This window comes from Scyliorhinus torazame, chromosome 3 (assembly GCF_047496885.1).
Source record: "Scyliorhinus torazame isolate Kashiwa2021f chromosome 3, sScyTor2.1, whole genome shotgun sequence".
NCBI classification, from domain to species: domain Eukaryota; kingdom Metazoa; phylum Chordata; class Chondrichthyes; order Carcharhiniformes; family Scyliorhinidae; genus Scyliorhinus; species Scyliorhinus torazame.
Genome location: NC_092709.1, coordinates 99,691,352 through 99,715,976, shown reverse-complemented (window position 1 = coordinate 99,715,976; position 24,625 = coordinate 99,691,352). Strand labels below are relative to the sequence as shown.

The 24,625-nt window shown below is 41.6% G+C and overlaps 1 protein-coding gene across 9 annotated transcripts in view; it reads right to left on the bottom strand.

Moving 5' to 3' along the window:
* fbxw7 (F-box and WD repeat domain containing 7) overlaps window positions 1–24,625 on the bottom strand; it is a 572,031-nt gene that overhangs the window by 383,821 nt on the left and 163,585 nt on the right. The window contains exon 1 of one of the 9 annotated variants that reach the window (XM_072496053.1): window positions 9,982–9,997. The exons of the other annotated variants lie outside the window; for them this stretch is intronic. The gene's annotated coding sequence lies outside the window, so the exon portion shown is untranslated. Of the gene's footprint in view, window positions 1–9,981; window positions 9,998–24,625 lie in introns of those variants that run through there. 9 annotated transcript variants of the gene reach the window in all.

Here is a 24,625-nt window from a genome sequence, read left to right as displayed (position 1 = left end):
TGCTGTGTGCTCCCCATGCATCCACTGCCCTTATCCTTCAAGGTGGCAGAGGTCATGGGTTAGGAAGGTAGTGATGAAGGAACCTTAATGAATTGCTGCAGTGAATCATGTAGATGGCACACACTGCATTGGTGGTGGAGGGAGTAAATGTTTAGTGATGGTGGATGGGGTGCCAATCAAGCAGGTTGCTTTATCCTGGTTGATATCAAACTTCTTGAGTGTTGTTGGAGCTACACTCATCAGGCAAGTGCAAAGTATTCCCATCACACTCCTGACATGCGCCATGAGGATATTGTATAGGTTTTGAGGAGTCAGGTGGGTTAGTTGCCACAGAATTCCCAGCCTCTGCGCTGCTCTTGTAGCCACAGCATTTATATGGCTGAGATCTTTCCTGGTGCTCAGAAAAGATCATATGATGGTTACAACATAAGAGGTGCCCATTCGGTTTGTCATGTCTTTGCTGGCCCTCTGCAGGAGCAGTTCACTTCCCCTGCCACTCTCCCGTCTTTTCCTGTAACCCTGAACATTCTTCCTTTTTAGATCATGATCCAATTTCCTTTTGAATGCCTCGATTAAATCTGCCTCCACCATACTCTTCTGGGCCAGTCTTGTGAATCTTTTCTGCACCAATGCTTTCACAAAGCGTGGTATCCAGAACTGAATACAATAATCCAGTTACGGCCAAACCAGGTTTAACATACTTCTTTGCTTTTGTACTCTGTGCCTCCATTTATAAAACCAAGGAACCCATATACTTTTTAAAAACAGCCTTCTGTCACTTTCAAAGATTTGTGTACATAAGATCGGAGTATCACCCAATTCCTACACCTTTACACTGGGGCTGTTTAGCACAGGGCTAAATCGCTAGCTTTGAAAGCAGATCAAGGCAGGCCAGCAGCACGGTTCAATTCCCGTAACAGCTTCCCCGAACAAGCGCCGGAATGTGGCGGCTAGGGGCTTTTCACAGAAACTTCATTGAAGCCTACTTGTGACAATAAGCGATTTTCATTTCATTTTCATTTCATTTCATTCATTTAAAATTTTGTTTATACTAACTTCCTTATTCTTCATACCAAAAATCAATTCTTAATTTCTGTACATCAAAAAATAAATGAAATGTGTCATTCCATTTCAACTGACCCATCCTCCTGAAATCTGTTACTATCCTCATCCCTGTTCACTACATTCAAATTTTGTTTCATTTGGAAATTTTGAAATAATGCCCAGCATGTCCAAGTCCAGGTATTCAAATATATATCCAAAAAGATGTAAACCAATACTGACCCATGGACAATATTACTGTTTACTTCTCTCCCTCCAGTCTGAAAAGCAACCATTTACCACTGATCTTTGCTTTCTGCTCCTTAAACAATTTCAGATCCCCATTGGACTCCAATTTTGCGAACCAGCATATGTGGTACTTTAAAATCCACAAAGATACACACCTTCAATCAAAGAACTCAATTAAGATATTGAAACTATTTTTGCCTTTAACAAATCCATTTGTGGATGGCACGGTCGGCACGGTGCTACAGTGGTTAGAATTGCTACCACATGGAGCCAGGGACCCGGGTTCAATTCTGGCCTTGTGTGACTGTCTGTGTAGAGCTTGCACTTTTTCCCAGTGTCTGCATGGGTTTCCTCCGGATGCTCCAGTTTCCTCCCACAGTCCAAAGGTGTGTATGTTAGGTGGATTGGCCACCTGCTAAATTGCTGCTTAGTGTCCAATGATGTGCAGGTTAGTGGAGTTATAGGATTACAGGGATAGGGTGGGGAGTGGTCCTCGGCAGGGGGCTCTTTCAGAGGATCGGTGCAAACTCGATAGGCTGAATGGCCTCCTTCTACACTTTAGAGATTCTCTGATTCGATTGTTCTGGCTTTCATTTATTCACCCATATTTCATTCGGGATTATTGTCTCACCACAGTCATTAGGCTAGCTGCCCAAAAGTTTCATTAGGCTGACTGGCCAAAAGTTTCGATGTTTATTGCTCTTCATTACTTAAAAGCAATGTAATATTTACAATCTTCTCAACTTCTCCCATATCCAAGTAGAACTGGAAAACTGCAGCCTAAGTCTCTATAACTTGCATTCTCACTTTCCTCAGCAGCCCTGAATGTATCCCATCTGGACCAGCCAAGTTTTCTTCTTTTGAGTCTTGCCAAACTTTTACGCCTCTTTTATTTTTATCCTATTCAAAAGCTCAATCTCCTTTTTCTGATATTGGCAGCATACACTTGTTTTGTACAGAAAGATGCTAGTTTAGTACTCCAGCATGCGCTCATTTATTTATTGGTTCTTAATCACCTGGTCACCTCCTATGGACTATCCTTTCACTAATTTATACTTTTATGCAAGACTTTTGAGCATCCTTTAATGTTAGCAGTTAATCTTCTCATACCCATGTATTTGTTTAAGAAAAGATCTTCCACTGACACACCTTTCACAATCTCAGGAGGCCTTGAAATGCTTACAACCAATTAAATACTTCTGAGGTATCGTCATTGAGAGTGAGATGTGGTCACCAATTTACACACAGCAAGATATCACAAACAGCAACTGCCAGATACGAACAAACAATTTAGGAGCAAAGGAAGGTCATCTGATCTCGAGCCTGCTCCGCCATTCAAGATGGATGATCTGTTTGTATTGAGTTTCCCATTCCCCATCCACCCCTTACAAACTTTGAATCCCTTGCCTCCCATAACTCCTCCCAGCAACGCTATGTAATTTTTAAAAAAATCAACCAAAACTGCCCGGTGGGTTTCTTTAACTGTTGACTATTTTTCACGTCCCAGCCACTTGCGATTTTTCACTTCCGTCCCTTGTTCCTCCTAGGCACTCTTGGATAGCCCCTCCCCCATCCACTCCGCATATTGTTGGTTGAGGGATAAGTATTGGTTAGTAGATTAGAAGTCCCCTGTTTTTCAAAAACAAAAATGACTCGGATAGTTTACATTTACCCAAGAGATTAGATGCTTAAACCTTTGGAGTGGGCTACTTCCAACTATGGCTAATGCAAAACACGGAAGTAAACGGTATTTTAAAGAACAACAAAATACAAATGGAACAGTGTTCAAGACACAAAAACAACTTTTGTCTCGCAAAAAATAGCGATACGAAGGGAAGGGCTCTAGACTGGCTTCAGCAAGTCAGGTTCAGGAAGATGGAACAAGATGGCACCATAAGAAGCCACTTTGGAGAGTACCCAAACAAAGGGAAACCCCAGAGTGCAGGAGCTCATTTACGTGGCATACAGACAATTGGCAGCCTTGTTGGGTGGATAAGGGAAACCCCAGACCGCAGGGGCCTGGCCTCATGATGAGCACGGTGAACGCAGCCATTTTGGTGGCCCATAACAACCCCAGAGCGCAGAGGGGCATCCGCCAGGTCTGCATGATTGATCCCGCAGGAAGGGAGGGACAGAACCCCCCCCACAAGGATAGTCACCTGGAACATTAGGGGACTTTACAGCTCAGTGAAGAGATCCAGAGTCTTTGCCCATCTGAGCAGTTTGAAAGCTGACGTGGTCTTCGTTCAAGAGACACACCTGAAGGAGAAGAACCAACTGCGGGTAAGGAAGGGACTACCATTCCTGCCACGGGACAAGAGCTAGGGGGGTAGTAATCTTGATAAGCAAGAGGACAGTGTTCACAGCGACAAAGACGGTTACGGATCAAGGGGGACAGTACGTCAGCGGTGTCCCAGTAAAGGTTTATGGACCTAACTGGGACGTCACGGAATTTATAAAGAAGGCCATGGCGGAAATCTCTGACAGCACCAACCGATTATTTGGGGGCGGGAGAGAACTTTAACTGTGTACAGGACCCACTTTAGACAGCGCAAATTCCAGAACTGGGAAAACGGCAGGCATGGCTAGGGAACTGGGAACGTTTATATAGAGCAGGTGGGGGTAGTGGACACATGGCGGTTCCTGTACCCATGGCGGTTCCTGCACCCAGGTGAGAAGGAATTCTCGTTCTTTTCACCAGTACACAAGGTCTACACACGTATCTTTGTAGTGGGGAAATCGGTGCTTCCAGAAATAGTCAGAGCGGAGTTCTGTGCGATCGTAATCTCCAACCACACTCCACATTACATGGATGTAAGGTTGGACACGGGCCGTGCCCAACCCTCCATTTGGAGGTTGGACACTACCCACCTCGCCAACAAGGTCTTCTGCCAGTACTTCAATCCCCTTGCAATGAAGGCCAACATTCCATTTGCCTTCCTAATTACTTGGTGAACTTGCATGCAACATTCTGCATTCCTTGCACCAGCGCCCAAGTCTTTCTGAACACCAACAATTACAAGTTTCTCACCTTTTAAAAAATATTCTGCTTTTCTATTCCTACAACCGAAGTGAATAACTTCAGATTTCCCTATGTTATACTCATCTTGCTGACCACTCACCTAACCTGTCTATATCTCTTTGCAGCCTGTGTCCTCCCTGCAGCTTAACTTTCCACCTAGTTTGGTATCAGCAAACTTTGAAATATTATGCTGTCTCTTCCGGCAAGTCATTAATGTAGATCATAAATAGCCGAGACCCCAACATTGATCCTTACTCCATTATTTACTGCCTGCCAACTTGTAAAATCCCATTCATGCCCAATCTATTTTTCTATCCATTAACCAATCCTCTATCCATGCCAATATATTATCTAACTCCATGAGCCCTTATTTTGTCTATTAACCTTTTGTGTGTTACCTTATTAAATGTATTTTGCAAATCCATGTATATTACATCTATTGTTTCTCCTTAATCTACCGTACTAGTTACGAAAACTCAAATAAATTTGGTAAACAGGATCTCCCTTTAATAAAACTATGTTGACTTGTTCTAATCATACTATGCCTTTCTAAGTACATTGTTAAGACTTCCTTAATAATAGATTCCAGCATTTTCCCACCAACTGATGTTAGGTTAACTGGCCTGTAATTCACTGCTCGCTCACTCTGCCTTCTTGCACAGCGGTGTAACATATGACAACTTCCAATCTAGTTGGACCGTTGTTGAATCTAAGGAATTTTGGAAAATGATAGCTAGCACTTCCACCATCTCTAAGCAATCTCTTTTAGAACACTAGGATGTAAGCCATCAGGTGCTGCAAATTTGTTGGATTTTAGTCCCTTAAGTTTCTCTAATACTTTACCTCTATTGATATTAATTCCTTCCATTTCCTCACTCTTTGTAGCCCATGAAGACCGACACAAAATAATTATTGAATGCCTCTGCCCATGTTCTCACTCCCCATGATAGTTTCGCCTGTCTCTGCTTCCAAGGGACCAATGTTTACTTCTACTCTCTTCCTTTTACACACTTACAAATGTTCTTAATCTGTATTTATATTTCTGGCTAGTTTACTCTCATTCTATTGTTTCCCTTTTATCAACTTGTTGGTGGCCCTTTGCTGATCTAAATACTTCCAATCCTCAAACTTGCCACTGTTCTTTGTAACATTGCAAGCTTCTTGTTTTAATAATACTATCCTTAACTTCCTGAGTGAGAAACAGATGGGTCCTTGCTGAATTTTTGTTCTGCAATGGAATGTATTTTTGTTGAACATTTTGAATTGTTTCTTTAAATATTTTCCACTGTTCATTTACCTCCATCCCCATCAGTCTATTTGCCCAATTAACCGTAGCCAGTTCTCCCGTCATACCCTTACAATTTGTTTAAGTTTAAAATTTTTGTTTACAATTGGAATATGTAAATTTCAACATGAATTTGAATGGTATTCTGGTCACTATTTCCCAGTGGATCTTTACTATTGTTACTAATTAACGCTGCTTTATTACACAATACTAGATCTAAACAATGGACTACTCCAAGAAACTGTGACAAAATGATTCTACAAACCCATCTTCCAGACCATTCTTGCCAATTTGATTATCATGGTCTATATATGAAGATTGAAGTCCTGCACAATTATTGTGTTTCCTTTGTTACAGGGTCCAATATTTTCTTATTAATGCTCAGTCCAACAGAAGCTGACAAACTAGTCCCACTAGTTTATTTTCTGACTTGTTCCTAACTTCCATCCGTACTGATTTTACTTCATGATCATCAGAGGCCAGATCCTTTTTCACCAATGTCCTTATGTCACCCTTTACTCCAAGGTCAACCCATCTGCCATTGTCAATTTTTCTGAAATATCATGTGCCCTGTAATATTTATTTCCCAATCATTTATCACCTTGTAACCATGTATTTGTAGTGCTGGTTAAATCTAAATCATTTAGCTCTATTTGTACCGCTATCTATCAGATGCTTAGTGCATTTAGATGAAATTTCATATTTTTTACTTCTTTTCCCTGCAATGACCTTATTCGCTGATTAGACTTTTTGTTCAACTCTTTGTCCCTTCCAGTCTCACTCTGCTCGTCTTTACCCACATCACTATGCTGTTCCAATGCCTCAATCTCTCTTTTTGGATTTCTGTGTCTATCCCCCCCCCCCCCCCTTCCCTCTGTAAAGTGGAGTCCCAGGGAGACTGAAGTCAAAGGGACAAAAGAACCAGAATCTGTTCAAGATACTGTTCACTGAAGTTAAAGAGAGGGGCAAAAAGAGGCTCTCAATTAAAGACAGAGCTGCAAGGTGCAGAGCTGGTGAAGTTGGTTAGTGAGAAGCCAGACATCTGAAGCAATCCCAAGGTTGGTGGCACCTTAATACAGCGTGTGAAGCAGTAGTGTTCTGTTGGCATGGCTAGGTACCTGCGAGATTGTGTGGAAACTTGAAAGCAAGTAGCAATTCAGGTAGAGGAATACCAAAATGAGGTTGAATACCTGTAGTTGGGTCCTTGAAGGCATTTGAAAGAAAGTATTGTTTGTGGAAGATTCCATGAGTATTCTTTGAGAGTGGAGTTTAGAAACCCTTATGTGGAAGTCATAGTCCCAGCAGTACCAGTTGGTTTAGCGTAACAAGCATCTGGGGGAATGTGATGAGAAATCCACAGAAGTTGTATTGCGGCATTTGTCACTTAGGTTTCAGAGTGTGGTGTGTCTGACCACATTTTTTCTATTGGTCTACATAGACTGTGTACTTAATGAAAACATTGGAGTACAAGATATATTCTGCAACTTGTATTATCCGAACAAATCTGTATATATTTGTAAAGTATAACTGGGGTGAAGGAGTGGTGTATTATAGTTAATCTTTTCTTGTTTAATAAACGTTTTATTAAAAGTTAATCAACAGTCCTCTGACTATTTTTTGTTTTGAGACGTGGATGAACAAAGTTAGGATCTGTCGAGCTGGGTTCCATTCTGGGACCTGAGCGTCTTGTAACAAATGGAAAGGCTAAACATATCTATACATACCAAGACAAAGTTTCTGGACCCTTTAGTCATGCTAACTAAGGAGGTAGGGAATATTCTGAGGCAGAATTATTCATTCCCTTTTCACTCCCAGAGGAATGGCGGTTGCAATCTTTAATTTCAAATATTGCCAGCTGCAGAATTGGAAGGAGATCCATGAAGAAGTGTAACTTTAAGGGGCTAATTGCAGCATTGAAACAAAGTATTTGCTGTACCTGATGTTGGAAAATTGAACAAAACACACAAACTGTATATCTCAATCTTTCCACCCCTACATCACACTGAAAATAGCTCCCGTTACACTCACAAAAATGTAGTTAATAGTATGGCTGACAGTACACCTCCGCTTCCCTTTCAAATGAGAAATGGCCAAGTAGTTACAGTTATATGTAGACAACTAGTACCTTTTCTCTTCAACTTAGCAGTCAGTTATAACCTCGGTCAAGAATTTAACGAAAAATGTATACCCAAGAAAGATACCGATATATAATTAGAACTTGGAATCACTTATAATATCAATTACTTATCATAATTGTTTTTATATGGGGAGTAATATTGTTTTACAAGTTGTTCTTAGTTGTAGAAACTTTGGTCAGGTTTAAACTCTGCAATAACATCCACTAGATGCAACAACCACAGCCATTTTTAGATACATGTGCATGCACACAAATTGAGTTGAGAGAATGAACATAAATTAAATCCAAATTTCAGAAACATACATCAGTGCTGCCAAGATTAATTCTGATGCCTCAGTGTTCAGATGATATAAATAGAAATAATTTTGCAAAAAAACTCTCCTGGCTGTGTGGAGTTTTCACTTTCTCCCAGTGTCTGTATGGGTTTCCTCCCACAGTCCAAAGATGTGCAGGTTAGGTGGATTGGCCATGCTAAATTGCCCTTAGTGCCCAAAAAGGTTAGGTGGGGTTACTGGGTTACGGGTATAGGGTGGAGGTGTGGGCTTAAGTAGGGTGCTCTTTCCTAGGGCCGGTGCAGACTTGATGGGCCGAATGGCCTCCTTCTGCACCACAAATTCTGTGATTCTATGATTCAGTCGGTGCAACAACACACCCCATTGGTCTAGGCTTTGCCACCAGCAGAAAAAGAACAGGGCTCATCATTCATTACACTGACAACTTCCCATAGACCTTTACGTTTTTCAGCAGACGTTTATGGCAATTTGAGCCATTTAAACCCATCGTCTACAAGGGATCTACGCTTGTAAAGAGCACGGTAAGTGATGGCATATCTCCTAAATCATAGAATTTACAGTGAAGGAGGCCATTCGGCCCATCGAGTCTGCACCAGCCCTTGGAAAGAGCACCCTACTTAAGCTCACGCCTCCACCCTATCCCCTTAACCCAGTAACCCCACCTAACCTTTTTTTTGGACACTAAGGGCAATTTATCATGGCCAATCCACCTAACCTGCACATCTTTGGACTGTGGGAGGAAACCGGTGCACCTGGAGGAAACCCAACGTGCAGACTCGACACAGACAGTGCCCCAAGTCGGGAATCGAACCTGGGACCCTGGAGCTGTGAAGCAACTGTGCGAACAACTATGCTACCGTGCTGCCTCAGACTGACATCAATCAGACTGAAAAATGCCTGCTGAGGCATTTGGGAGTCCAAACCAAAAAAACATTTAAGTTATAATATTTACTTTGATGTTAAATCTTGTACAGAAAGCCAAAGGGAGAAAGACAGATGAGATGCAGAAAAAAAAATGAAAACATTTTTTTTATAGCATCTCCAATAATTAAATTCTGATGGATTGTGACATCACACATGTAAAAGATCATTTTCAGTGTCAGAGAGCTTGTTTTGTAGCAATTAAGACTTAACATTCCATAAAAAATGGTAGCATTTAAGACTAACCATACCATAAAAAATTCATTTGCACTTAAATGGACAATCCTAAACTTTCTGGTAGTTTAGTGAGCAAATTCTGCAATTTCACACCCTCGTGTGTTGGACTGCCACGTCTTCTCAGCAAGATACCATCCATCATGGCAAAACTTGATGAGCAGGGCATCTCAGATAACTTATGATTTCCAAGTTTAATTGCACATATGTTGACGCTGGAAGTTTGTCCCATTTAGTCCGTAATACCGTTGATCACTGGTAGTCTCACTGTTATTTCAATTGCAAAATCACAGAAAATACCTTAATACCTATACTCTATTAAAAGTTTTCCTCCTGAACACGGAGAAAGTTAATTTCATAACTGTTATTTAAAAAACAAACATGACAGCTGAGTTCATTGCGCACACACACAGAACTTACAGGGCCTGCTTTCTTAATGTAAGAAAATGCTATAGGCTACACAAAATGAAACAAATCTGAACTTCTAGAAACTTAACGTGCATCATATATTTGAGTAATAACAATGCAATATTAAATCACCGAACCCATTATGGTGATGTATAATTTCAGCAGGAAGAACATGTGAGTAAGGTCAGTAAATCGCCTGCTCCTATTACAAAATCAATTACTCAGTACATTTCCATTGCTCACAGGCTGATCATGGCCAAATATGATACTGGGCAGCTACAAGCAAGGTCAGAGAGCACTGGAATGTATCCCTTAATAAACCTGTATTATTTCATCCTGCATCGAATATACTGAAAATCACTGCACATTTAATGAACTTTCATGCAGTTACCTTTTGTTGAGTAGCCAATCCATTGGAAAGTCTTTCCAGTTGTCCTGATGTAAAGCTGCAAGACAGAAGATCTTTACAGCAGGTTGAGCGCCCCAGCCTCTTCATTAGAGAAGAAATGATACTGCAACCACAGCCACACATCGACTTACTCATTCAGGCAACCCTGGCCAGATATTCTCAGTAAATCAGCATCAGTATCATCCCACGTGCATAAAATGGCCAAGTGCCTCGTTCCACGGCTTTCCAGCTTAAATCACAGCTGACAAAGAGAAAACCCCATAGTTCCTGGAAAGGTAGCAGCCGTAATCTCATTGTCAATTTAACTGTCAGTAAAAATGGGTTGGCTAATCACAGCTGGGGGAGGCAAAGTGGTGTTGGCTCTGTCTCCAACACTGCAATCAGGAAACAAAAGCTGAAGATCTGTTGCTAGAATGAATTTGAAGACTTTGAAAGTCAAGAGTGCTCTCTCTAGCTACTGCCGCTGATAAACACTGTCCTTAACAAAAGCTTCCTGACCAGCTGCCTGCTCCTTCAGAACAGTAAACCGAACCTCTTCTCTCAGTCACTGGACTCTTACTATTCTCAACATTCAACCGAAATAGGCCACGCCCCTCTGTCCCCTACCCAGAGTCTGCTCGATACCTTAAAGAGAATTGCTGCTGCAGTGCTTGAAGCAACAGGAAAACACTGAATATATTAACCTCCCTCCCCTCCCCCAGCCAAAGCCAATGCACCCCTTCCTGACATTACCCTTTGAACAACTGTCAATCAGAGTCAGTACTACAGACAAGATAAACTGTTCCTCCCACATAGAATCTGTGTTGAAACAGCTCGTAGCCCAATAAAAAAAAATGAACCTTTAATAACACAACCTAGTTAAATGGCTACTCTGCAATTAAAACAGTTACAATTTGCTAGTTATTGTAGCAAATTGTAACTGTTTAAATTGCATAGTAGCCATTACTAGTTAAATTTACTCTGTATACAGTTTTGATATTACTCATGAATGCTACGGAGAATGAATGAACACACTGAAGAAGAAAATCTCTCAAAATTCTTTTATACTGGCTTTTACGAATATATGTCACACATATCAATGTTCTTCAGGTTTCAAGTGGCTCTTTCACCCCACCCTAGAAATTCACAATGGCTAGATTCTTCATCTCGTCTCAGACACCTAACCTGATTACTCTGTAGATAACCTGATTTTAAATAACTAGTGCTCTCCATGCAGAACCCCTTTAAGCCCTGTCACAATGGAAACCTATCATACAGTTTTTTTAGTAATATTATCATTAAGCTTATACAGTGGGCATCTCAGTTTAAAGACAAACGTTGTTTAAAAGCACTGCATCCTATTGAACACCAAACCAAATAGCAAAATCACTAAAAACATATAACTTTGTCCTCAGGCCAATTTCCAGCACTGTCTTTACCTCTCTCTCCAAAACCAAGATTCAGTCTGCTTTTCAATAAACTGCAAATGGCACCTTTACTCCACCTATTTAAAACACCACACTAACAGTATGAATATAAAGAAGAAAATGATTTCACCTTTTGCTAGTCTGCAGACTGTGTTGCTTACAATTCTATGCCTTAATCTGCAGTCGTGAATCAGTTGTCTTAGCTGGGATTCAATTAATTTTATCAAAACACATACCTGCTATGGAATGCAAAATGTGAGGGGAAAATAGCTAGTTTTATATGATTCTGGTTGTAAGCTTCATTACTGCAAACCACCTCCCAGAACAGAACACCTAACACATCTGTATAACATCACATTCAAGCAGCCACTGTACAATGCAAAATAAAAAAAAATTGACAGCATCTCCCAGCAAATGCTCATTAACAGGAGGCATACATGTATTTGGAGGTTTATTCAGGCAATCTTTGCTGCAAATGCATTTCAGTTACATTGCAGAGGGCTGGAATGCTTCATAAGTAATCCAGCTATTTTATAGAGCATTTACAAAAGCTCCACTGCTGTATTGCAATAGAACAATACTCTTAATAATAGCAATGATATTTTTATACAAAAATAGGACCTCATTTTAAAGTATCAAATCACTAGAAAGAATAAAACAGCACTGAAGTAGTTACATAAATCTTTGTCTCTGGCCAACGTCAGTCCCATAATTTACTATTGATCAATGCAGTGCTTTCACGAATGATGTTGACAGAAGATGCAAAACTAGAAATCCATAGCACGTGTGTGAACAATATACCCAATCACAATTGGATGCATTTAAGTAATTATAATGCAGTGACAACTGCGACACAAAGGGGGTCAGCTGTAAAGTGGATTTGAATCCACATCGTCGAGTTAGATTTGAGCTAAAAATATACAAAAATGTAAGTGGGGGTGAAAAAGCACATCAATGTAAAATATTACATCGGTACATGTAAATGGAAATAATGGCAGTGCTCAGTTCGTAAAGCATCTTTTTCCCTTTTGTATCTTTCCCTTGTGTGTATGCCCAGGTTAGGACTAATATTGAAGTGAAATTGAACGTTCAAAAAATTTACAGTAAATGATCATTTCTTATTTCTGCACACTTCAGTTCTATTTTACAAACTACTGTACCTGAAAACGCTGCTGAATGAAGTAAGCCAACTCAACTCTGTTGCATTATGGGCATTTTAGTATAGCCTTTGCCGACAGGAAATTGAGATCGACATAACATCCATTGGACATGGATACAAAAGATAACTCAAGGTCCATTAATAATGGTGCAAACCTTGGATATCTTGTCCTTCCCATGAAAATATCTGGCTCAAAATAATAAATTGAAGAAGTGAACAAGTAAATTGAACAAGTATTTGTTCAGACACTCATTCCTATCTTCATTAGTTCCTTCAGCCTCCACACCCCTTTTCAGATTCCTTTTCTCCACAAAGAGCTGCTCCGCTAATTTCAGTTACAGGAATGTCAACAAGAAAATCTACAAGAAATTCCAATTTTTGGCAGGTTCTCCATTCTTCGAAGCTAACCAGGAATCTGAGCCAAGAAAATTCAGTACCAGCTGGGATAGTCTCCTGGCATTAACTTTCCTGGCTCAGCTGTCATATGATCAGCATCCAGAATAAAACAAATGCCAATCTAAAGGATTTTGTTCACTGATAATTCCTCTGCGGATTATATAAACTGAGCACCTCTACATGCTGAGACAACGTGAAACAGGTTTCAAACAGTTGGAGATGGAAGGATTTATAGTAGCAGCGTATCAAAATGCATTCTTTTCAATTGGAACTGTGCAACATCAATTTATTTTCCATCCCTCTTAAAAGCAGCGCCTCAAGATGGAATATGGGTGCTTTAATGGCAGGCCGTCTCCATAATCTGAATAAAATTGCTGTTTTCATGATTGAGCCAGAAGAGCACAAGAATGTAAGAAATATGAAATACAGCCCCTTGAGCCTGCTTTGTTATTCAATCTGATCATGTTCGATCTTCTGCTTGAACACCACCCCTCCTGGCTGCTCCCCACATCCTTGGATTCCTCGAGACCCCAAAAATCTGTTTTATGTCTTGTGTACTCAACAATGGAGCACCAGAGGTTTCGGGGTAGAGAATTCCAAAGATTCACAATGCTTTGTGTGAAGAAATTTCTCCTCATCTCAGTCCTAAATGATGAAGTCCTTGCCCTAAGATTGTGCCTGTGTTATAGATTCCCCATGACGTGGAGATGCCGGTGTTGGATTGGGGTGAGCACAGTAAGAAGTCTTACAACACCAGGTTAAAGTCCAACAGGTTTGTTTCGATGTCACTAGCTTTTGGAGCGCTGCTCCGAATAGATTCCCCAGGCAGGAGAAAACAATCTCTGCATTTATCCTATCAAGCCCTTTCAGAATCTGATATGTTCCAATAAGGATATCTCTCAATTCTTCTAAATTCCAGAGAGTACAGGTCCAACTTACTCAACCTCTCATCACAAGATAACCCTTTCATCCCAGGAACAAATCGAGTGGACCTTCGCTGTACCACCTCCAATGCATGTATATCCTTCCTTAGATATGGAGCCCAAAACTGCGCACTTATCCCAGGTGTGGCTTTCCCAAAGCCCTGTAATATTTGTAGCAAGTTTTCCTTATTCTTGTACTGCAATCCTCTCTCAAGAAAGGACAACATGCAATTTGTCTTAATTATTTGCTGTTACCTATATGCTAATTTTGTATTCATTGGGCAAGTCTCTCTGAACATCAATATTTAAAATTGCACTCTTTTAAAAAGTATTCTTTTTTTCTATCCCCTGGGTGATGACCCTAAACATCAAGCCACTGTTGCCAGGATAGTCACAGTTTTCATCTCCTCATAAGATCTTTCCTCCAAGGCTTTCCATCTCATAATCCCCCAACCCGACATTTACTCCTTCACAAGATTGACAAACAAGCACCCCCCACCCCCACCCCCAAATAAGACCATAAGACATAGGAGTGGAAGTAAGGCCATTCGGCCCATCGAGTCCACTCCACCAATCAACATGGCTGATTTCAACTCCATTTACCCGCTCTCTCTCCATAGCCCTTAATTCCTCGAGAAATCAAGAATTTATCAACTTCTGTCTTAAAGACACTCAACGTCCCAGCCTCCACCGCCCTCTGTGGCAATGAATTCCACAGACCCACCACTCTCTGGCTGAAGAAATTTCTCCTCATCTCTGTTCTAAAGTGACTCCCTTTTATTCTAAGGCTGTGCCCCCGGGTCCTAGTCTCCCCTGCTAATGGAAACAACTTCCCTACATCCACCCTATCTAAGCCATTCATTATCTTGTAAGTTTCTATTAGATCTCCCCTCAACCTCCTAAACTCCAATGAATATAATCCCAGGATCCTCAGACGTTCATCGTATGTTAGGCCTACCATTCCTGGGATCATCCGTGTGAATCTCCGCTGGACCCGCTCCAGTGCCAGTATGTCCTTCCTGAGGTGTGGGGCCCAAAATTGCTCACAGTATTCTAAATGGGGCCCAACTAATGCTTTATAAAGCTTCAGAAGTACATCCCTGCTTTTATATTCCAAGCCTCTTGAGATGAATGACAACATTGCATTTGCTTTCTTAATTACGGACTCAACCTGCAAGTTTACCTTTAGAGAATCCTGGATTAGGACTCCCAAGTCCCTTTGCACTTCAGCATTATGAATTTTGTCACCGTTTAGAAAATAGTCCACGCCTCTATTCTTTTTTCCAAAGTGCAAGACCTCGCACTTGCCCACGTTGAATTTCATCAGCCATTTCTTGGACCACTCTCCTAAACTGTCTAAATCTTTCTGAAGCCTCCCCACCTCCTCCATACTACCTGCCCCTCCACCTATCTTCGTATCATCGGCAAACATAGCCAGAATGCCCTCAGTCCCGTTATCTAGATCGTTAATATATAAAGAGAACAGCTGTGGTCCCAACACTGAACCCTGCGGGACACCACTCGTCACCGGTTGCCATTCCGAAAAAGAACCTTTTATCCCAACTCTCTGCCTTCTGCCTGACAGCCAATCGTCAATCCATGTTAGTACCTTGCCTCGAATACCATGGGCCCTTACTTTACTCAGCAGTCTCCCATGAGGCACCTTATCAAAGGCCTTTTGGAAGTCAAGATAGATAACATCCATTGGCTCTCCTTGATCTAACCTATTTGTTATCTCTTCAAAGAACTCTAACAGGTTTGTCAGGCACGACCTCCCCTTACTAAATCCATGCTGACTTGTCCTAATCCGACCCAGCACTTCCAAGAATTTAGAAATCTCGTCCTTAACAATGGATTCTAGAATCTTGCCAACAACCGAGGTCAGGCTAATTGGCCTATAATTTTGCATCTTTAAAACAGACAAAACAGATCCTTGAAACATGGATAGGAACCGACGGCACCTGCCAAGGCAAATATGGGGCTGAGTTCTCCGCCCCGCCATGCTATTTTTCAGCCTCGACCCTCCGGCAGTCAATGGGGTTTCCCATTGGGGGCACCCCCACGACGTCAGGAAACCCCTGTGTGCCAGTAAAAGGGAGAATCACGCCGACGGAGAATCCCACCCATGATCTTTTTCACCCACACCACAACCCCGGTGGCATTGCCAAGCACTAACTAGTTCAGCAATATCCACCGCCGAGCAATCAGGGAGGCGAAGGCTACCATATCGGTCCCCTTCCCCTCGTGTAGCCCGAGCAGCTCTGAAACCCGAAAAACGCCACCAAGAGGCATGGTGCTACTTCAAACCACACAATCTCTGATAGAGTATTGAACACCGCTTCCCAAAAACCCTTCACCCCCAGAACATATGGGCCTGGTTCGTCGGTCACCGCCCATACTTCTCACCCCGAGAAAACACCCCTCATCCAGATCCATGTCAAGTGTACCACCTTGAATTGAATGAGGTTCATCCTCAACACGGGGAAGTCGAATTGACCCGACTCAATACCTTAGTTCATATCCCCCACCCTAGCTTGGTTCCCAGCTCTTCCTCCCACCTGCCCTTAATCCTTTCCACTAAAGCCATCTATTTCTTTCCCAACCACCCATAAATGTCTCCAATCTTCCCCCCCTACCCCTCTTTCCCCGACTCCTTCGGAGCCAGCAGCTTTTCCAATAACATATACTCCGGTAGTTGGGGGAAAGGTGGGCAGCTCTTTCAACACTACTAGGTACCTGAACTCATTCCCCTTTGGACTCGTATCCTGCACTATTGTTCTCATCTCTTTCCCTCCTCTCAGAATCATGATAGAACCTTCAATTCCACCAGTCTTTGTATTCAACAGATTTCTGACATTTCCACCACCTGTAAGGGTTCTTCCTGTTTATCCCCTTATTTCCCCTTTTTTTATTTAGCCATTATCATTTTTGATCCATGGGTGATTAATGGACATGTATCTTTAGGTCAAGTAGCAGAGACAAAACGGAACTCAGCGGTTACAGGCGAGAAACTGCCTCTGCTAGTTTGAACAAGAGCTTCAGACTTTTTTGCACCCAAGAGAGATGGGGTGCGACTCTGTCTGATTTATTGGCTGATGACCAACGAATTGGCCAAAAGGCCTCACTCTGCCTGGTAACAGGTATTGATTGGATCTTATCCCAGTGGACGGGTTCTCAGAGACCTCAGGGAGCAGTTGAGTAATAGACACAGAAGGATAAGGAACTGCTTTTCTCTCCCTCCCCAGAAAGGCTGCGATTGCTGTATTTCTGAAGCTGCAAAGAACCTGGGTAAATGAATCGACAGGAAAACCATTACAGGCTGCAAACAAAGACCAGAATTCTATCTCTTTAGATCTCTAGAAAGGCAGTTTGAACCCAGCCCAAGTCACTGTCCGTGTGGAATTTGCACATTCTCCCCGTGCCTGTGTGGGTCTCACCTCCACAACCCAAAGATGTGCAGGATAGGTGGACTGGCCACGCCAAATTGCCCTTCATTGGAAAAAAAAACGATTGGGTACTTAAAGGTTTTTTAAAAATCTCTCAAGAAAGGCTATGAGGGTATTTATGAAGCTACAGAGGCCTGAATGAATCTACAGTAAAAACCTTGAACTGAAAGCAAGTATAGAGTGGGGTACAGTGCTGGAAACACCCATTTGAAACTCTTTTTTTTAAACCCGCTTTCTTCCCTTCTGTGTTTATCTGTCTTGTATGTGTGTATAGAGGGTGGGGGCAAGTGGGGAATTAGGTTAACCAGTTGTATTTGCTGCATATTTCATTGTAACTCTTGTTATAAATAAACAGTAATTGTGTTTAACTGTACAAACCAGGTGACTGTAACTATTGGGAATCCAAGGGTCAAAGAGTTCGGACATTTTTCTCAGAACTATTGATTACTTCAATTGTGTTGCAACTGCGGGTCAAGTGTGGCTGGAATTAACCATGCACTAGCCCAGGCTGTTACATCTTCCTCCCCCCTTTCAGCATTTCAAAGGGCATATTCCGTCCATGAACCCTTGGTTCACTCCTCATCCACATCAACATCCTATCTGTTTCCCATAGCACATTTGATTCAAGCACAGGAGAGGTAACACCTGCCCTTTTACCTCTCTTTTGTCCTTTCTTACTATTCCAAGGTCCCAAACATTTCTTCAGGTAAAACAATGATTCACATGCATGTCTTTCAATTTAGTATAATACATTTGCCACTTTCAGTGCAGTCTCCTCTACACTGGGGAGACCAAACACAGATCGGGTGACCATATTCCAGAACACCTCTATTCAGTCCACTGGCATGACCACAAGCATCCAGTGACCTGCCATTTAATAATAATCTTTATTGTCACAAATACATTAACACTGCAATGAAGTTACTGTGAGAAGCCCCCAGTCGCCACATTACGGCACCTGTTCGGGTACACAAAAGGAGAATTCAGAATGTCCAAATGACCTAATAACACGTCTTTTGGGACTTGTGGGAGGAAACAGGAGCACCCGGAGGAAACCCACGCAGACACAGGGAGAACGTGCACACTCCGCACAGACAGTGACCCAAGCCGGGAATCGAACCGAGGACTCTGGCGCTGTGAAGCAACAGTGCTAACCACTATGCTACCTTGCTGCCCACCACGTTCCCCACCATGTTCTTATACTGATATCTCTGCCCTCGGCCTACTGCACTGTTCCCGTGAAGTTCACCTCAAGCTCGAGGAACAGCATCTCATCTTTTGACCAGAGGACCTTCTGGACTCAACATCAAGTTAAACAAATTCAAACTGTAATCTCAGTCCCAATTTTGTTTATTTTTTTGTCATGTTTCAGTTTTCCTCTTAGAATCATAGAATCATAGAAGTTTACAGCATGGAAACAGGCCCTTTACTTTTGTTTTCAGAGAATATCATACCTGCTCTGGACACAGTGTATTTTCTTGCCCGATCACCATTCCCTTTGGTGCTGTAAGACTAGCCATTTTATCTCTCCGATTTTCCACCTTATCGCAATCTTCATTTTGTTCTTTTTCCCACCCACCTTTCACTCAAAACATATTCCCAAGTCTGATGAAAGTTTGACCTGAAAAGTTAATTCTTGCTCTCTCTACAAATCCTGCGTATTTTCTACATTTTCTGTTTTTATTAAGGAATAACTTCACAATTCCCCACTTATTACTCCACCCGTCACCTTACTGCCCATTTACTTAAACTATCTACATCTCTTTGCAACCTCGTGTCCTTCTCACTGCTTATATTCCCACCTAGCTTTGCATCGACAGCAAACTTAAATATATTATTCTGTCTCTTCCTCTAAGTTATTAAAATAGATTTGACATAGCTGAGGCTACAGCACTAATTTATGTGATACTCCACTTGTTATAACTGGTTAACTTAAAAATGCATATTTATCCCAAATGTCAAAGCACAGAATTTATTACAACTGAACCTGCTTTGTACGTAGTCCTTGATGGCATGCACCTAGGGCTATAGAAAGTCAGGTAGGAAAAGCAGACGGTCTGGCAACAATTTTTCAATCCTCCTCCAATATGCATTTTGTCCAGGGTCAATGTAACACCACTGTTGAAGAAGGGAGGGAGTGCAAAGCAGGTAATTTATAATAAGTTAATTGAACATTAGTTGTGAGCAAACTCTTAAATTAATAATTAAACAAAATTATTTTGAAATACACAGGTTAATTAAGAAGATAGCATATAATATTAAAGTCATGTTTAAACTGGAGTTGTTTTTTAAGTGACCGATTGGACAAATAATAGGAACGTAGCAAATGTAGTAAAATAGATTGTCAGAAGGCCTTTAATAAAACATATGATACTCAGGACATGGTGATAGTCGAAGAAATTCTGTCCCTAGAAGGGTTCAAAATTGACGAGGAGGCAGTGTTGAATAGATTGGCAGTACTGAAAGTTGACAAGGCGCTAGCACTGGACGAGATGCATCCAAGGATATTGAAGATAGTGAGAATGAAAATTGCGGGGCAGCTAGCAAAATTCTCCCCGTCTTCTCTAACCTCAGGGGAGGTACCAAAGGACTGGAATAGTGTAAATCTTATGCCCTTGTTCAAAGAAGGTTGTAAGGATAGCACCAGTAATTACAAGACAGTCAATTTAACTTCAGTAGTGGCCGAACTACTAGAAACAATTATTCGGAATAGAATTAATTAATAGTCGTATGGAAAAACGTGAATTCATTAGGAGGAGCTAGCATGGATTCCTAAAGGAGGGGATCGTGTTTAACTAACTTGCTGGACTTTTGAGGTATCAGAGAGGTTTGATGAGGGTAATGCTGCTGGTGTACGTACTTGTACTTTCAAAAGGCATTTGATACAGCGCCACACAACAAACAAACTTGAGAAAGGTTACAGCTCATGGAATAAAAGGGACAATAGCAAAGTGGATGAAACAAATTGGCTGAATAACAGGGAGCAATGGTCAATGGATTATTTTTCAATCTGGAGGAAGACTTGGAGGGTGTTCCCTAAGTGTCGGTATTGGGACCCTTGCGTTTCCTGATATCTATTAATGATCTAGTTCTTGGTGTACATACAAAACTTGGAAGTATTGTAAACTATGAAGAGAATAGTGTAGAACTTCAAAAGGACATAGACAAGTTGGTGGAGTGGGCAGATAAGTGGCAGATGAAGTTCAGTGCAGAGTTGGGTAAGGTGATGCTCTTTAGTAGGAAGATGGAGAGACAATATAAAATAACGGATAAAATTCTTAACAGGGTTCAGAAGCAGAGGGACCTGAATGTATTTGTACACAGATCATTGGAGAGAGCAGTTAATAAAGTATATAGTATTCTTAGCTTTATTAATAGGGACAGAGTACAAGAGCATGGAGGTTGTACTGAACTTATACAAGTCATCAGTTAGATCTCAGCTGGAATATTGTGTACAGTTCTGCGCCACACTATAGGAACGATGTGAACGCATTGGAGAGAGTTCAGAAGAGGTGTTTACAAGAATGGTTCCAGGGATGAGAAACATAATTTATGAGGATAGATTGGAGAGGTTGAGACTGTTGTCCTTGCGGAAAGGCGGCTGTAATGAGATTTGATAGAGATGTTCAAAGTCATGAGCGGCTGGACAGAGTAAATAGGGAGAAGCTGTTCGCCTTCATAAAAGGATCCAGAAAGGGCACATATTTAAGGTGATTTGCAAAAGAAACAAATGTGGTGAGAAAAATAGTTTTTCACACAAGTGGTTCAGGTCTAGCATACACTGCCTGGAAGTGTGATGAAGGTAGGTACAATCAAGGAATTTGATGATAACTTAAATAGAAACAATATACATGGGAATGGGGAAAAGGCACGGAAATGGCACCAAACCATAACGCTCATAAGAACTAGAAGCAGGAGTAGGCCATCTGGCCCCTCGAGCCTGCTCCACCATTTAATGAGGTCATGGCTGATCTTTTGTGGACTCAGCTCCACTTTCCGGCCTGAACACCATAACCCTTAATCCCTTTATTCTTCAAAAAACTATCTATCTTTATCTTAAAAACATTTAATGAAGGAGACTCTACTGCTTCACTGGGCAAGGAATTCCATAGATTCACAACCCTTTGGGTGAAGAAGTTCCTCCTAAACTCAGTCCTAAATCTACTTCCCCTTATTTTGAGGCTATGCCCCCTAGCTCTGCTTTCACCCGCCAGTGGGAATAACCTGCCCGCATCTATTCCCTTCATAATTTTATATGTTTCAAAAGATCCCCCCGCATCCTTCTAAATTCCAACGAGTACAGTCCCAGTCTACTCAACCTCTCCTCGTAATCCAACCCTTTCAGCTCTGGGATAAACCTAGTGAATCTCCTCTGCACACCCTCCAGTGCCAGTACGTCCTTTCTCAAGTAAGGAGACCAAAACTGAACACAATACTCCAGGTGTGGCCTCACTAACACCTTATACAATTGCAGCATAACCTCCCTAGTCTTAAACTCCATCCCTCTAGCAATGAAGAACAAAACTCCATTTGCCTTCTTAATCACCTGTTGCACCTGTAAACCAACTTTTTGCGACTCATGCACTAGCACACCCAGGTCTCTCTGCACAGCAGCATGTTTTAATATTTTATCATTTAAATAATAATCCCTTTTGCTGTTATTCCTACCAAAATGGATAAGCTCACATTTGTCAACATTGTATTCCATCTGCCAGACCCTAGCCCATTCACTTAGCCTATCCAAATCCCTCTGCAAACTTCGAGTATCCTCTGCACTTTTTGCTTTACCACTTATCTTAGTGTCTTCTGCAAACTTGGACACATTGCCCTTGGTCCCCAACTCCAAATCAGCTATGTAAATTGTGAACAGTTGTGGGCCCAACACTGATCCCTGAGGGACACCACTAGCTACTGATTGCCAACCAGAGAAACATCCATTAATCCCCACTCTTTGCTTTCTATTAATTAACCAATCCTCTAGCCATGCTATTACTTTACCCTTAATGCTATGCATCTTTATCTTATGCAGCAACCTTTTGTGTGGCACCTTGTCAAAGCTTTCTGGAAATCCAGATATACCATATCCATTGGCTCCCCGTTATCTACCGCACTGGTAATGTCCTCAAAAAATTCCACTAAATTAGTTAGGCACGACCTGCCCTTTATGAACCCATGCTGCATCTGCCCAATGGGACAATTTGCATCCAGATGCCTCGCTATTTCTTCCTTGATGATAAATTCCAGCATCTTCCCTACTACCGAAGTTAAGCTCACTGGCCTATAATTACCCGCTTTCTGCCTACCTCCTTTTTTTTTTTTTTTTTTAAAACAGTGGTGTCACGTTTGCTAATTTCCAATCCGCCAGGACCACCCCAGAGTCTAGTGAATTTTGGTAAATTATCACTAGTGCATTTGCAATTTCCCTAGCCATCTCTTTTAGCACTCTGGGATACATTCCATCAGGGCCAGGAGACTTGTCTACCCTTAGCCCCATTAGCTTGCCCATCACTACTCCTTGGTGATAACAATCCTCTCAAGGTTCTCACCTGTCATAGCCTCATTTCCATCAGTCACTGGCATGTTATTTGTGTCTTCCACTGTGAAGACCGACCCAAAAAACCTGTTCAGTTCCTCAGCCATTTCCTCATCTCCCATTATTAAATTTCCCTTCTCATCCTCTAAAAGGACCAATATTTACCTTAGCCACTCTTTTTTGTTTTACATATTTGTAGAAACTTTTACTATCTGTTTTTATATTCTAAGCAAGTTTACTCTCAATCTATCTTACTCGTCTTTATACCTTTTTTAGTAGCTTTCTGTTGCCCCCTAAAGATTTCCAAGTCCTCTAGTCTCCCACTAATCTTTGCTACTTTGTATGCTTTTTCCTTCAATTTGATACTCTCCCTTATTTTGTTTGAGATCCACGGTCGATTTTCCCTCTTTCTACCGTCCTTCCTTTTTGTTGGTATAAACCTTTGCTGAGCACTGTGAAAAATCGCTTGGAAGGTTCTCCACTGTTCCTCAACTGTTTCACCATAAAGTCGTTGCTCCCAGTCTACCTTAGCTAGTTCTTCTCTCATCCCATTGTAATCTCCTTTAAGCACAAAACACAAGTGTTTGATTTTACCTTCTCACCCTCCATCTGTATTTTTAATTCCACTATATTGCGATCGCTCCTTCCAAGAGGATCCCTAACTATGAGATCATTGTACGAAGTCTTACAACACCAGGTTAAGGTGTTGTAATGTGATCTCCACATTATGAGATCATTAATCAATCCTGTCTCATTACACAGGACCAGGTCTAGGACTGCTTGTTCCCTCGTAGGTTCCATTACATACTGTTCTAGGAAACTATCGCGGACACATTCTATAAACTCCTCCTCAAGGCTGCCTTGACCGACATGGTTAAACCAATCGAAATGTAGATTAAAATCCCCCATGATAACTGCTGTACCATTTCTACATGCATCAGTTATTTCTCTGTTTATTGCCTGCCCCACCATAATGTTACTATTTGGTGGCCTATAGACTACTCCTATCAGTGACTTTTTCGCCTTACTATTCCTGATTTCCACCCAAATGGATTCAACCTTATCCTCCATAGCACCGATGTCATCCCTTACTGTTGCCCGGATGTCATCCTTAAATAACAGAGCTAATCCACCTCCCTTACCATCCACTCTGTCCTTCCGAATAGTTTGATACCCTTGGATATTTAACTCCCAGTCGTGACCATCCTTTAACCATGTTTCAGTAATGGCCACTAATTCATAGTCATTCACGATAATTTGCGCCATCAACTCATTTACCTTATTCCGAATACTAAGAGCATTCAGGTAAAGTACACTTATGTTGGCTTTTTTTAACCTCTGTTCTGAATCTTAACATCTCGATCAGTAGCCTCTCCTAAGTTATATTTCCTCTTAACCTTTCTCCTAATTTTCCTTGTCGTTGAACCCATATCTTCATGTAACCACCTGCCGCGTCGCTTACCATTAATGTTTTCACTTCCCGTTTTATTCCTTTTAGTATTCCTGGTCCTATTCACTAAGGTCCCCTCAGTCACTGTGCTTTGTACTGTCGCCCTTTTTGATTTTTGACTGTGGCGTCTCTGCCTTACACTTTCCCCCTTACTGCCTTTTGGTTCTGTCCCTGATTTACTACCTTCTAACTTCCTGCATCGGTTCCCATCCCCCTGCCACATTAGTTTAAACTCTTTGGTGAGCTACTGCAAACATGATGGGTCAAATAGCCTCCTTCTGCACCCTAACAATTCTGTGTATCTGTGTGAATT